Consider the following 13428-nt stretch of genomic DNA (forward strand, 5'->3'; position numbering starts at 1 on the left):
GAACTGCCTCAGTTTGTGGTTTAGGGCTTGAATTTGTTATTAAAATGACTCAATGGTATCAAGAAGCTAAATTTGCTCAGTTTAATTGACCCTAGAACCACAGAGTCTGGGTAGGTGTCTGCACACATGACCAGTTTTTCATGTCACATCCAAGATCCAATCTAGTAGTTAAGGCACAAGGCAGGAAGCCAGTAGACTGTGAAGTCTAGTCCTGCATTAGGTATAAAAGCCAGCTGCGTTTCTTTGGGCCAGTCACTTTCTCTCAAGCCCAATTCACCTCACAGGTGAATTGTTGCTGTGAGGAAAATAGGAGGAGGAGGAGGCAGAATTAGATATGTTCACTGCCTTGAGTTACTTATAAAGTAATAAAGGCAGAATAAAAATGTAAAAAAAGAAGTAAAATCAAATCAAATCTGTAGATGTAATACCTTTTTACCAGTAACATAAATTACACAGATCCTTTTGTAAGATGTCAGCTACAGCCGAAGCCCCAATGTGCTATGCATTGATTTTGGCATATGCAAGAGCCACAGTTGCAGGGTACAACCACATATAACTTTGAAAACTGCATCAAATTTTAAGTAATCTATACACAACATTTATAATGAGCTCATGAAATCAATAAGTCTGATCATATAATTAGGGGCACAAGTGGAATGTCAAAAAGTCAAGACCAAAGACAAACCAGTTTTGACAAATCAAAACTGAGTCTTCGGAGAGGGGTGGCATACAAATTGAATAAATAAATAAATAAATAATAAATAAATAAATAAATAAATAAATCACAACGCACGTAAAAAAAAGAGGTGGGCTTTGATTATGAAGTGATGATTGCTATCTTGACTGTTTTGAAATCCCCCATCAAATGTGCATGTAAGTGTGATGCTGGGATGTTCTGTTTAAATGTTTCTTCCATGCTGAATTAAGTGAATTTGAATGTCCGCTGGACATTTTTACCTCAGCTAAAGCAACAGTCATTATTTCCCAATGAGGTCAATTGACAGGCAGGTGTTCCTGGTTTTATGTTGCATTCTTTTGATTCCAGTGTGGGTCCAGATCAACAATACCACACAAAAAAATAAAATAGCTTCCAACACGTATGCCCAGGTTTTTATTCATCACACCTTATTTGAAAGTTCTGGGCAAGAAGGGAAAAAGCTTCCTGAAGAAACAGGATCATTTTATGACCCACACAATTTTTAGGATGTGTGAAACTCAGTAAGGGTTGCATAAAAGAGTGGTGTAAAATAAAGCCACCATCCTTTTATGAGGAAGCTCAGAGAAAATCTATAAATAAAGGAGACATTGTTGATAAACCTCCAGGAAAACAGACATTTAAATGACAGCATTTCCTTGTATATTTAAACCCAGGAGGGTCCACAACACAGACCTGGGTTCCTCCTCTGCAATTTAATCTGCCCTTCCACATAGCCCTCCGACAGGTATTTAAGGTGTGGTTAAAAAGGTTCCCACAGTTTCACCTGTGTAAAAAAAAAATGGCATATCCTGCATTCCTCAACTCCCTTGGAGCTTTTACAGATAAGTACCAGGCTAGGCCTAACCATATGCACCTAGCTTAATTATGAACTTCTTAGGGGGGAAATGGTGTCAATTATACTGGGAGATTTGAAGGCTTGTACAGCACAAAACCTTCACAGTTTTTCTTTTACCTCTAGACAAATGTTCACTTTTTCAGTTTTATTCTACTCAGTTCTACTCAATGTCAGCCTCCCAAGTAGACCAGACAAGAAACATGACAAGATTAGTTAATTCTCCTTTATTTCAAGGATACATTAAGAGAATTTTGCAAGTCTGAAAGTGCAAATCTCCCATTGTCTCTTTTTACCATTTATTAGTTATAGAAGATCCTTTCTATGATTTTTTTTTCTGCCTGTTACTCACTTGTAGGCTACTCCTTCTTTTATCTAATCATTTCCTCAGGGACATATCTCCCCTTTCTCCTCCAAACACATGCATACATATTTTCCAAGATTGTTCTCACATTCCATTACAGCAGAGGTCTGCAACCTTAAATACTCAAAGAGCCATTTGGACCCGTTTCCCACAGAAAACCCCAGGACCACAAAACCTGGGTGGCTGTGGCCAACTCAATGTCACTCACGTCTACCAGTCACATGACCCCCCTAGCCACACCTACCCAGACGGTCATTAGGGCAGAGAACCAGTTGTTAAAAAACACCGGGAACCACAAAACCCTTTTGACATATCTCTCTCTCCCCTCCCTCCCTCCCCCCCTCTCTCCTCCTCTCTCTGTATCTCTCTGTCTCTGCCCTGGCTCCTTCTCCATCCCCCACCATCACCCTTACCTTCTCAGGCCAGACGAGGAGTGACTGGGAGGGGAGAGCGAAGGGCAGGGCTAGGCAATGGTGGGATCACCTGACAGGGAGCCACAGCAGAGGGCTGTGGATCCGGAGCCGCAGGTTGCTGATCCCTGCATTACAGGAATGGAAGCAATACCAGAAGTCATATGAATGGCTTGCTCAAGTAGACAGCATCTGTGCAAATGGTTAATGTCATTTCTTTTTGGATCGCATCAAGTGGTTTCTGCCACGAATCCTGCCATATTCTACTAAGTGATCTTACACACACACACACACACACACACAAATCTGATACTTCCAGATGGATGGAGGAAGACAGATTCTGTTTGGGGCTTCACTCATAGAGGAAGATGCAAATTGGTTGGGATGCTTAAGTCAATTAAATATTTACCGCCTTTCTCTGTTGCTCTACTTGCCCTTTGGAATAAGCTTCCCGTCACCCATCCCTTCCCCAGCAGGTTCAGGTAGTCCTTTGTAGTAGCCTTTCATAGAGTTGTGAATACTTGGGCCAGAATGGTAATTGAGCCTGTTCTGATGGGAGAGTGACCATCTATTATGCCCAGGATTGGTTATCTTGGCGTATGTGAAAAGAGAGAGAGAGAGAGAGAACTGGGTGGCCTTACAAATTGCATGCACACATACATGCATACAAATCCATTAAAATCACCCCAAAGGAAACAAACCATGAAACCTCCTGTTTAAAATCTGTTTATATGTGTTTTTCCAGACACGAGCCTGGAAAAACACATATAAACAGAATTCACTTTAAATGTACTTTTTATTTACAGCATTATACACAAGAGATAACTGAAGCCACTGCTTTACATTTTCTAGCCATTATTTAGCAGTGCTGGACATCCTAGAGCCCTTTGGCATTTATGTCCTAAGAGCATATCACCTTGTATGGACAGAATTGCATTACATTTCCTAATTAGAATTCTTTTCACACTTCCTTCTGTTTTGGGTTTCACATAATTATTTTTTAATGGGTTTCTATTTTCACTCCGATAATTCCTGCTCACAAATCTTCATGAATCTTCAGCCTTTTAGAGCTATACTGGATTCGACAGACCCTGCATCCTTTCCTTCTGTAGATCATGTCTTGGAATTTTCTTTTCCAATTTTTTTTAGAGGCAAGCAGGCTCACTTCAGAAAGCAACTCCTCAAAGTCCTTGGGGATGGGACAGTGAAGATCTAAGCTATACTTAAGGGAACTTTGGCTCCTTGCATCTTAATTTGGAAGAGACTCTAAATTAGAGCTTCTTTTTATACACAACTTCTTTCTGTATCAGGAAGGGGACTCTATAGCCTTCCAGATGTTGCAGCAGAAGCTTCATCAACACAGTTTATTCTGAAGTCATAATCACTTTGCTTATTAACATCTGGTTGAAGGCCATCCAGTTCTCACCTTTGATGTAATTGTAGCACACTTTTAGATTGCTTGCTATCCTATTTTTGTTCGGACCTTAACAAAGCCTTTTCTGCAACGATGTACCCACTTTCAGTGGTCCATAATAAGAAGATAAACCACGTGGAGCCAACTAGCCAGACATCTATTTACAAGCTTGGCTTGGTGAACTAATGTGCTAAAGGAGACATGGTGACTCCACTTCTATTCTTCTCATGCTAACCCCTCAGGAACAGTCTTTTAATTATGTCTTCCCTGCTGAGTTCTGAGCTGGCAATTAGACAAGCACTGGGAAGGAGCAGAGAGACAGCCTGAAGGAACTTTTGCAGGAGAGAACTGATTGTGAAAGAAATATGAAAATTTCCATCCCATCCCAAAGTCTTTGTTGTTTGTTCCTGGCCCTGCGTCTCTGCATATTATTTCAGCAGATAGGGACCATGCTGTTGGGTAGACACATCCTAGTTCAGCTACTAATGACTACATGACATGCTACATTCCAACTATTATCTCTAAGAAAGCTACTGAGGTCCATTCTTCCCAGGGCAGACAGAGGAAGGGTTGCCTTCAAAGTGGTTCAGAAGAAAATGAGTGTTAATGTTGCTAGTTTATTATACCTCAAGAGTTCTTATTTCTACCCTAGGCACTTTTGTTCCTGTGTAGATATAAGAATGCATCTGCCAGATCAGGAACACTGAGAAAAATAAAGTCTGGGAAAGGAAGAGACATTCAGTTTGCCTTCTTCTCAAGGGCTTGGCAGGTAGAGATGCTTCCAGATTTTCATCACACAATTATGTTTTTTCAAACACAACTATTAATGAGGAATCCAAATTACATGCTGTTTTATTTGCCACCCTCCTTTGCTTTCCCATTGCTTCTTTCATTGTTTTCTTTTCCACCGAAAAATCTTTGGATGATAAAACAACTTCATAATACCTTCAGATTTCTCCTGCTAGGAACTGACCATCTGCAGCAACTTTAGAAGTCTTAATAATGCAAAGCAACCAGTTAGTGATTTTTTCCTCCCAATACATTATAGCTAGAGAAATACTTTTTATAGCCACCTGTATGATTAAAAGCCATTTTATTTGGGGATATATTTTTCCACAATTAATAAATTAAATGTTAGTATGGAGATGACTCAAAGAATGTTCACCAGCAAACAAGAATCGATAGCCAATTTGTTTGGCTAAAACTTGCAGGTAAAACATCAGTGTAGTTGGTTATCTGGCAGCAAATTTTTAAATGAAACCCAAAGCTCAGATTAGACAGAGTTCTTTACAAGCACCTTTGCATTCACTCAATTGCAAAGAGGCCTGACTGGGGTTATGAAAAAAAGGCATGATTGGAAAGACCTAAATACTACTCTTAAACTGAGTCCTCCAGCACAAGTCCATCCTGAACACAAGCTGCCTGCGTGGCTAGGGGAAATCATTCCACATCTTAAATGAAGGGAGAGACACCCCCCCCCCAAAAAAAAATTACAGGGTTTTACATTGTTGTGGCTGTTCTGGTACTAGTTCCACACTCTTAGTCTAAAAAGACACTCTTGTGGAGGATTTGGTCAGCTATTCTCTCTCAGTCCAATCTATATCACTAGACTGTCATTATGTGGCTAAAATTAGGAGAACCATTTAGAAGACTCAAGAGAAAATATGAGATGTACATTGGGTATTAAATAAATACTATGTATTGCAGATGTGAACTTTGGGGGGAGGTGGAGACATTAAAAAAGAGAGGATCCTTGCGGTGCATGGAGCTTTTCCATGTGGTCATAGCCTTAATGTCAACTAATGAAACCTTAAAGTAAAAATACATTAGCTATTTGGGAGGTTTCAGCTCGCAGACATTTGAGACTTACAAGTATCTCCATCTTTTCATTAAATGAAAAGTGCTAGAACTAATAAAGTGAAATTTTTTTGAAGGAGATCATTATTTAATAAATTGTAATTATAAATTATTACTATTTATGTTTCTCAACAATAGGAAATACTGTATAAACAAACATGCAATTTAATTTATAGTCTGACTCCATCAATTATGTAGCTTTGTAACTTCCTTAACAGAATTCATATTGACACAAGATACTAATTTTTAAAAAATAGTTACCTAAAATAGGAACGATGTCTGCTGGACAAATGCAAAGTCTGGGGTTAATTTCATGTCCCATTTAAATGTATAATTAAAATTCTCAAGTAGAATGCCTTATAACCATACTTAAGACATCGAAATGAACTATTCTGAGCTCATTTTATTATGTATTTACCCACTTCAGCAAGGACATTCCTATAAAGAACAAACATTATGTTTCATCATCCTCTTAATTCTTTGATAGTTATTATCAAAGCCTATCTTAAATGGTTTTAATGGGGATTTTTAATCTTTTAATTTTATTGGTTTTCTGGGTTTTAAATTGGGAATTTTTTGATTTTGTAGATTTGGGATTTTAAATTGGTAATGCCGCTGATTTAATCTATTTTAGTTTTTTCTTAACTTTTGTACTATATATGTTTTAATTTCTGGCTGTCCACCACCCTGAGTCCTCCTGGGGAGAAGGGTGGTATATAAGTTTAATTGAAAATTGAAAAAAAATTATTTCACGTGCTAGAAATTAGTATGGGTTGAGACTCCACTTGCTCAACATTTAGGGCAGTTAGATAGATCTATTCTAGAATTGACAATCTGAATTCAACCTACACTTATCCATGGGTAGATTTTTGCTATGTGGCAGCGCACACTTGATTTCTACAGAGTATGTGTCATTTCTGAAACTGAGTTGGTCTGAGCCACTGGGGAGCTTGATATGTTACAAGATATGTGAAATGCATCTTCAAGTGAATGGCCCAAGAATTGTACCTGGCAGCCTTTGTGACATCAATTGAATGATGTCCCTAGGCTACCACTAAAAATACAGCCTACTTCCTTGTTACCTTTTAGATAATTTCTCTTCTTTCGATTCTCTGGACTCCAGAGTTTTTGTCCAGCATATATCACATTCCTCAAATTGGAAAAATCTTTCTAAATATTAATTTGGGATATAGTTTGATATAATGATAAGTTCTTCAATAGAACTTTTTATGGCTAATATATGTTTTCACTTTATGAAAATTACAAGCAACTGTTACCATTTATAAGCAGTCGGTTAATTTTTATTATCGCTTTCTTCCTCCGTATCTGTGACAGATTGAAAATGTACTTTCATGCCATGGGATATGGATTTGAAAACTCATTTAGCAGACAATATTAAACACCTACCATTCTGAGGGTTTCTTAATGTCCATCTTAAGTTTTATTGTACTATTAGGACAGGAAAAGAGAAGGATTTTGACTTACATATGCAGCAAGCATATACCTGCAGAATTTTTCAGAATTTTTTAAACCACCAGAGTCATTGGTGGTTTCAGATGAGGATATAGTTTGAGAGGATAAAATAGCAAGAAATTATATGGTAAAAAAGACTTGAGACTTATCTGGTACAAAAAAAATCCATTGTGGGGACAGCCTTATCTACAGGAAATTTCTTCCGTAGCATCAAGAGCTTTTGGCTGTTTTTAGGGTTTCCTGCCTGAGCAGGGGCTTGGACTAGAAGATCTCCAGGGTCCCTTCCAGCTGTGTTATTTTGTATAACAGCATGTTACAAGAGGCAACTGAAGATAAGTCTTAAAAGGTTTAGTCAAAACTGTGCAAGATTTTCGTGGCCGAAACAAAACAATTTTTTGTTTTCCTCCCCAAAAGCTAGGTGTGTCTTATGGTCTGGACTCTGGAGCATCTTATAGTGCAAAAAATAAATACAGTGCAATAAATGTGTGTCTAGGTTTACTTCTCTTTGTCAGGAAGTGCCCAGGCTAAGTCAGAAAGTCTGACTTATAGACAGCTTTACTTACAAATGGGCTGCCTATTACTAAAAATGGCAGATGGCACTCTTCTTCCTCAAGCTGACAAACCGCTGAAGCCATGCAGTGTTTTCATAAATCACTGAAATCAGACTTTTAAATATACAGCCGTTTTCAGTTTTCAAATGAGCCACTTTGGTGGCTAAGTAGTGACTAAGGCATCAGACTAGAAACCAGAGACTCTAGTCCAAGGGTGTCAAACTTGATTTCATTGAGGGCTGCACCAGGGTTCTGTTTGACCTTGGCGGTTGGGGGGGGGCACGTCCAAGAGGGTGTGGTCAGGGTGGGATGTCACTCATGTCTGAGGCACCTGTGTTGGCCTGGGCGGCCCTCCCAGGCTCCATTTTTGGCTAGGATGGGCTCCTGCAGCGCTCTGCCAGCAAAAATGAGTGCGCTGCCCAAGCTCCATTTTCACTGCCAGAAGGCTGCAGGAGGCTGTTGCAGCTGAAAATGGACCCCAGCATTGCTGGCTGAGGAATTCTGGGAGTTGAAATCCACAAGTCTTAAAGTTGACAAGGTTGGAGACCCCTGCTCCAGAGCACATATCAGCTAATTGGAATGGAGGTCTCTCTCAAGCAAACATAGTGCACCAAATTGGTTAGGCTGGTCTCTGTGTACCATTAGAGAAGAAAAATGCAACTTTTGATGGGGAGCTAGAAAACTCAGAAGTTACCTTGCAAGCAGGCTAGGTGGGGTAAGGATATTGTCAGACTCTGCCCTTCTGAAATTGTAGACAGACTGTCTTTAGGCAGGAGCAAGCAGGTGCAACAATTTCCTGAAAGCAGAATTGCCTCAAGTCATTAGCATCTCTCCATGTACTCACTGACTGTGAAAGGTGTAGAACAGCTTCACTGGACAGATTAGGTAATAGCCCATAAGGAAATGAGAAGTCAAACCACAGTTAGCTTCAGAAGTCTTGCGTCCCCAAATAATGCACGTAAAAGGTTAATATAAGAAGTCAAAATTCTTCCTGGTTGAGGTAACCTTTTATTTCATGTGTTGCTTCCTGCCAAAACAGGCAGAGCAGCTATGAGAACAGAAAATGGTAAAATAACATTCAGTTCCATGAGGAATAATGGATATTACAAAATATAGCAGCATCAGATCATCAATATAGCACATCTACAAAATTTATAAAAAAATAAATCCTAGGTAATAGAAAAGAAAAAGCTGTGGTAAAAAAAATGGCACTTCTAGTTTTAGGCTGTAAGTGCTAAAGTTGAAAGGAAAGAAAGTTAAAGAGAAACATGCATGTGTTCACCTATACTGGAATTCAGTGGAATATCAGCTAGATGTTGGCAATGTGCAGGCCTTGAGATGGATTACTGGAAACCCCACCCAGCCTGGCCATGTAGATAATGCCATTCCTATGAATAAATATGGAAAACAAGACATTTGTGGCCCCTCAGTCTCATATTCTTTGGGTCTGGTTATCTAGGTAGACTGTCAAAATGGTTGCCTAAGTAGGTGGAATAATCTATTTCAATCTGATTTTAGACCAAATTTAGGAATAAAACCTAATCAATCATGTTGGGCTTTTTTGTTTTTGTGGGAAGAAATTGTGGCAGTATTTATTTGTTGATTCCCCTAGATTTGTCAGGAACTATTGGTGTCCCTAAGAAGGGGATTTGTATAAATTATCACTCAAGCTTGAAGCAGGTTGCTTTTGGGAGAGGAACAATTCCTGTTGATAGCAGTGGGGACTGCCATTTTGATTCTGAGACATTTTCCTGTGGATTTGCAATTCACGTCAAAATCTAAACAAAAGCAATGGGAGGGACTGGTGAGAAGAAATTTGATGGTCATCACTATGGCCCATCCTGTTTCAGCTTGTAAGAAAGTTAGCACCCACCCATCTCCTAGAAGAATGAAATATTCTAGGAAATATTAAAAAGGCAGAATATTATATTTCCCTGGATGAGAAAAGGAGAAACATGTTTTTAAAGACAAAGCAGCTCCCTGCAGCTCCCAGATTCGCTTAATGATTCGCTTAAGTGCAGTGATTCATTTAACAATCTTGTGAAAAAATGTAAAATCGGGCCCGATTCACGTAACAACTATCTTGCTTAGCAGTGAGAATTCTGATCCCAATTGTGAACGTTAAGTGAAAAACTACCTACATCATCCTGCTTCTCTTACCGCTAGAGCCAGTGCTGGCAGCTAAACCTGAGGCACCGCAGAGCAATTCTTGCTGTTTATCATGAGTTTATTGACCTGATAAGGAGAGAACTGAATTCCTGCAGCCAGGGACTCTGATAAGCAGCTGGCTGGCACCAGCTGGAAAGTATATGGAAGGACAAAACATCCCGTTTCATTGCTGACTGAGGAATTTTGGGAATTGAAGTCTATGCATCTTAAAGTTGCCATGTTTCAGAAACATTGTTCTAGACTCCATGCAGTATCTGTTAGGAATTTGGGGGCTACTTTAAGCATGGGTTTAGAACTTTCTCTGAAGCATGTTACACTCGTCTTTAATGATAGTTCCCCTCAAATGGTAAAGATAGCATCCCTCCCGGTTTTTCTTCCTGAGGCAAAGTAGGACAAAACCACAATTTATGCCAGCTAGTTTTTTTCTTCTGATTCAAGGATGGAAGAACTACACGTTAATGTAATCATGAAAAAGAGGCTTATGTGTGAGGATGTTGGCACGCCAATACTGCTCCAATAGGGAAGCATGGAAGGGATTAACATTTTAATCTAATTCCACTGAATTATTTGGTGATTTTTTTCCCCTCCTAGACATTCATTTCAGCGGTGGGTTTTGAAATTTTTTACTACCGGTTCTGTGGATGTGGCTTGGTGGACGTGGCATGGCTTGGTGGGCGTGGCTTGGTGGGCGTGGCAGGGGAAGGATACTGTAAAATCTCCATTCCCTCCCCACTCCAGGGGAAGGTTACTGCAAAATCCCCATTTCCTCCCGATCACCTGGCAGGCAGAGAATAGATGGGGGTGGGGCCAGTCAGAAATTTTACTACCAGTTCTCAGAACTACTCAAAATTTCCACTACCGGTTCTTCAGAACTGGTCAGAACCTGCTAAAACCCACCTCTGATTCATTTATATATTACACATTAGAGGTGTTCAGATTCTTGAGGATACCCAGGAGTTTTCTCTCTCTTTTTTTTCCAGTCACCAGAGCAGTAACATTTTTTCCCAGGGTTCTGCAGCCAGAGAGACAGCCAAAATAGCTACACAGTCCTGGAAAAATACATGGCTGCTTTAACGATTTGGGAAAAGGAAGTGCTCCTGGGTGGTTTGAAGCATTTCCTTCAAAGGAATGGCAGAGTCTTGTTTCTCCAGTAATATATTAAACATTGTGGCATTTGCTTGATAATTTGGATTACACTATTGTTATTTATAATATATAGAAATTGACACTTTTAGTTCTTTCTCCTGTCCTATTTAATTTAAAAAGTTACTTCTGAATGTGCCTCTGTGTGTGAAAGCCTTGGGTGCCAGAGAGCTTTAGATTTTGCAAGTTTGACACAAGGTTTAATCAATGCTCCACATGCGTCCATGGCGCAAAGGAGTTGCTTATCCCTACACTAGATCATGATATCGGGCGTGCTCAGTTTAAAACCAACTCTGTTTGCAGGTCCTTATCAGTATAATGCATAGTCTAGTTTTTTAAATTGTATCAGTTCATACCTAAAGCTGAAACCTGCCAGCCATGCAAGAAATAAAGACGTTGAGAGAACCAGAAAAATAAGATATTCACTTGTATGGAACTTGAATGTAACAACAGTGTTATTATGAGTCTCTGAAGGACACACAAGTTTGTAACTGAAGAAAGAAAACATTTAGAAAATTGGCAGAATAAAATAGAATCAATAATGTCTCCCAAAGCAGCTCTGGGACATTAAGAACATGCAATTAAATGCATTCGTGACCAGGAAATGGAGTGTTTCATTTGACTGATCAGAGGCTGCTCACTGAAGGAGAGATCAACTTACTTTTCAGGACTTCAGCAACCAGTAAAGCTTGGAATGTGAGTGCTATTCTCCCTTACATGAGAATAAGTTCCTTTGAACTACATAAGGTTACACATTGAGTAAATGTGTCTGGCATTATACTGCATATCGCTGTTTAGCAGAACGGTAGGTTTCAGAGAAACCATAGCAGTTAATACTACATAGTGTCTTTTAAATGCAGAACTGGTATAAAAATTTCCTGCACAAGCAAATGCTGTCTATAGTATTTCAAAATTGCTTTTTACTATAGAAAAAAAGAAAACTGAGGTAGAATGTAGATTCTTGTTTGTGACACAATGTAATCATTGGATGATGTTTGCCACTGTTTCAGCCACATTGGAAATCTGAGCCCTCAGATGTCTAAAAGGAAGGGAAGAATAGACTCTAGCAGAAATAAGTTTAATATGTCCATATATAGATACATACAGAATGTTAGATACAATGGAAATCACAGGTGTTCATAAGCAAGCTTGCAATTCTTCTTCAGTATCATTTTTCACAGTATCTAAAGAGCAAAGTGAATAAACGAGGTCCATTTGGTCTTTTAAGGGGTGCGGTGGCTCAGGCGCTAAGATGCTGAGCTTGTCAATCGAAAGGTCAGCAGTTCAGCGGTTCAAATTCCTAGTGCCAGGGTGAGCTCCTGTTACTTCTCCCAGCTTATGCCAACCTAGCAGTTCGAAAGCACGTAAAAAATGCAGGTAGAAAAATAGGGACCACCTTTGGTAGGAAGGTAACAGTGTTCTGTGTGCCTTTGGCATTTAGTCATGCTGGCCACATGTCTACGGAGATGTCTTTGAACAGCGCTGGCTCTTCAGATTTGAAACAGAGATGAGCACCTCCCCTAGAGTCAGAAACAACTAGCACATATGTGCGAGGGGAACCTTTACCTTTACCTATTTGGTCTTTTAACTCTTTTGTCTAGAACTGTGTTTCTTAAAATGTGATCCTAGGGCCTAACCTAAGGGTTCCCCAAGATGCTCTCGGGGATTCACAAAATGAAAATCATTTGCTAGCCTAGGTTGAAAACCAATTCATTAAAATCCCATCAAACAATTATGAGAAGTGGTAGCCTCAGCAAACATATTAATTTTTAATACAGTAAATATAAATGAATGTAATTTATACAAACAAAAGCTCTTTTGAAGTCCTCCATAATTTTTTAAAGTGGCAAGTGTTTCTGAGAGAAGAAAAAGTTTAAGATCCATTCCAGTTTGTCACAGAATGGATCTGTGACAAACTGGATGCTTTGTTTAAGGTTTCTGTGTTCCCAGTGATTTTAAAGTTCCACAGGCTCAGCATTAAGTAAAATATATTGAAAAATTAAAGCAGGGGCATAGCATTAAAGCAGCTCAACTTCTTCAAGACTTTCCAGGATCTATTATCCAGATTAATCCAGATTAGATAATTTTGACTGATCCAATACTGAATGTATAGTTTAGGTGTGTTTAAATCAGGGGTAGGACCACATGCATGCCACTGCCAACCCAGACCACAACTAATAGTATAGTTTTGTGCCACACAACTTGCTGTTTAAGCCCTAAACTGGGCTTATCATAGTAACAGAGAAGCATCCCCCAACTCCCCACAAACAGCCCAGGTTACTTTGTATTATCACCTTTTCTAGAGTCTACCCATCAAGTTTCCCACACTGCCCAGATTTAAGTGGGGAAATATTAACACGTACTGTCTGCCATTTCCCCTATGGCTTGATAAGTACACCTTGTTCTCACTGACATGTTTGTGGTTTCCTCAATGGTTTCATTGTCCTGTGATTAAATTACACTAAGAAACCTTTCCAGCTATCTTTTTCCAAGTCAA

This window comes from Pantherophis guttatus, chromosome 1, assembly GCF_059756535.1.
Source record: "Pantherophis guttatus breed Tessera chromosome 1, ASM5975653v1, whole genome shotgun sequence".
In the NCBI taxonomy this organism is placed as follows: Eukaryota; Metazoa; Chordata; class Lepidosauria; order Squamata; family Colubridae; genus Pantherophis; species Pantherophis guttatus.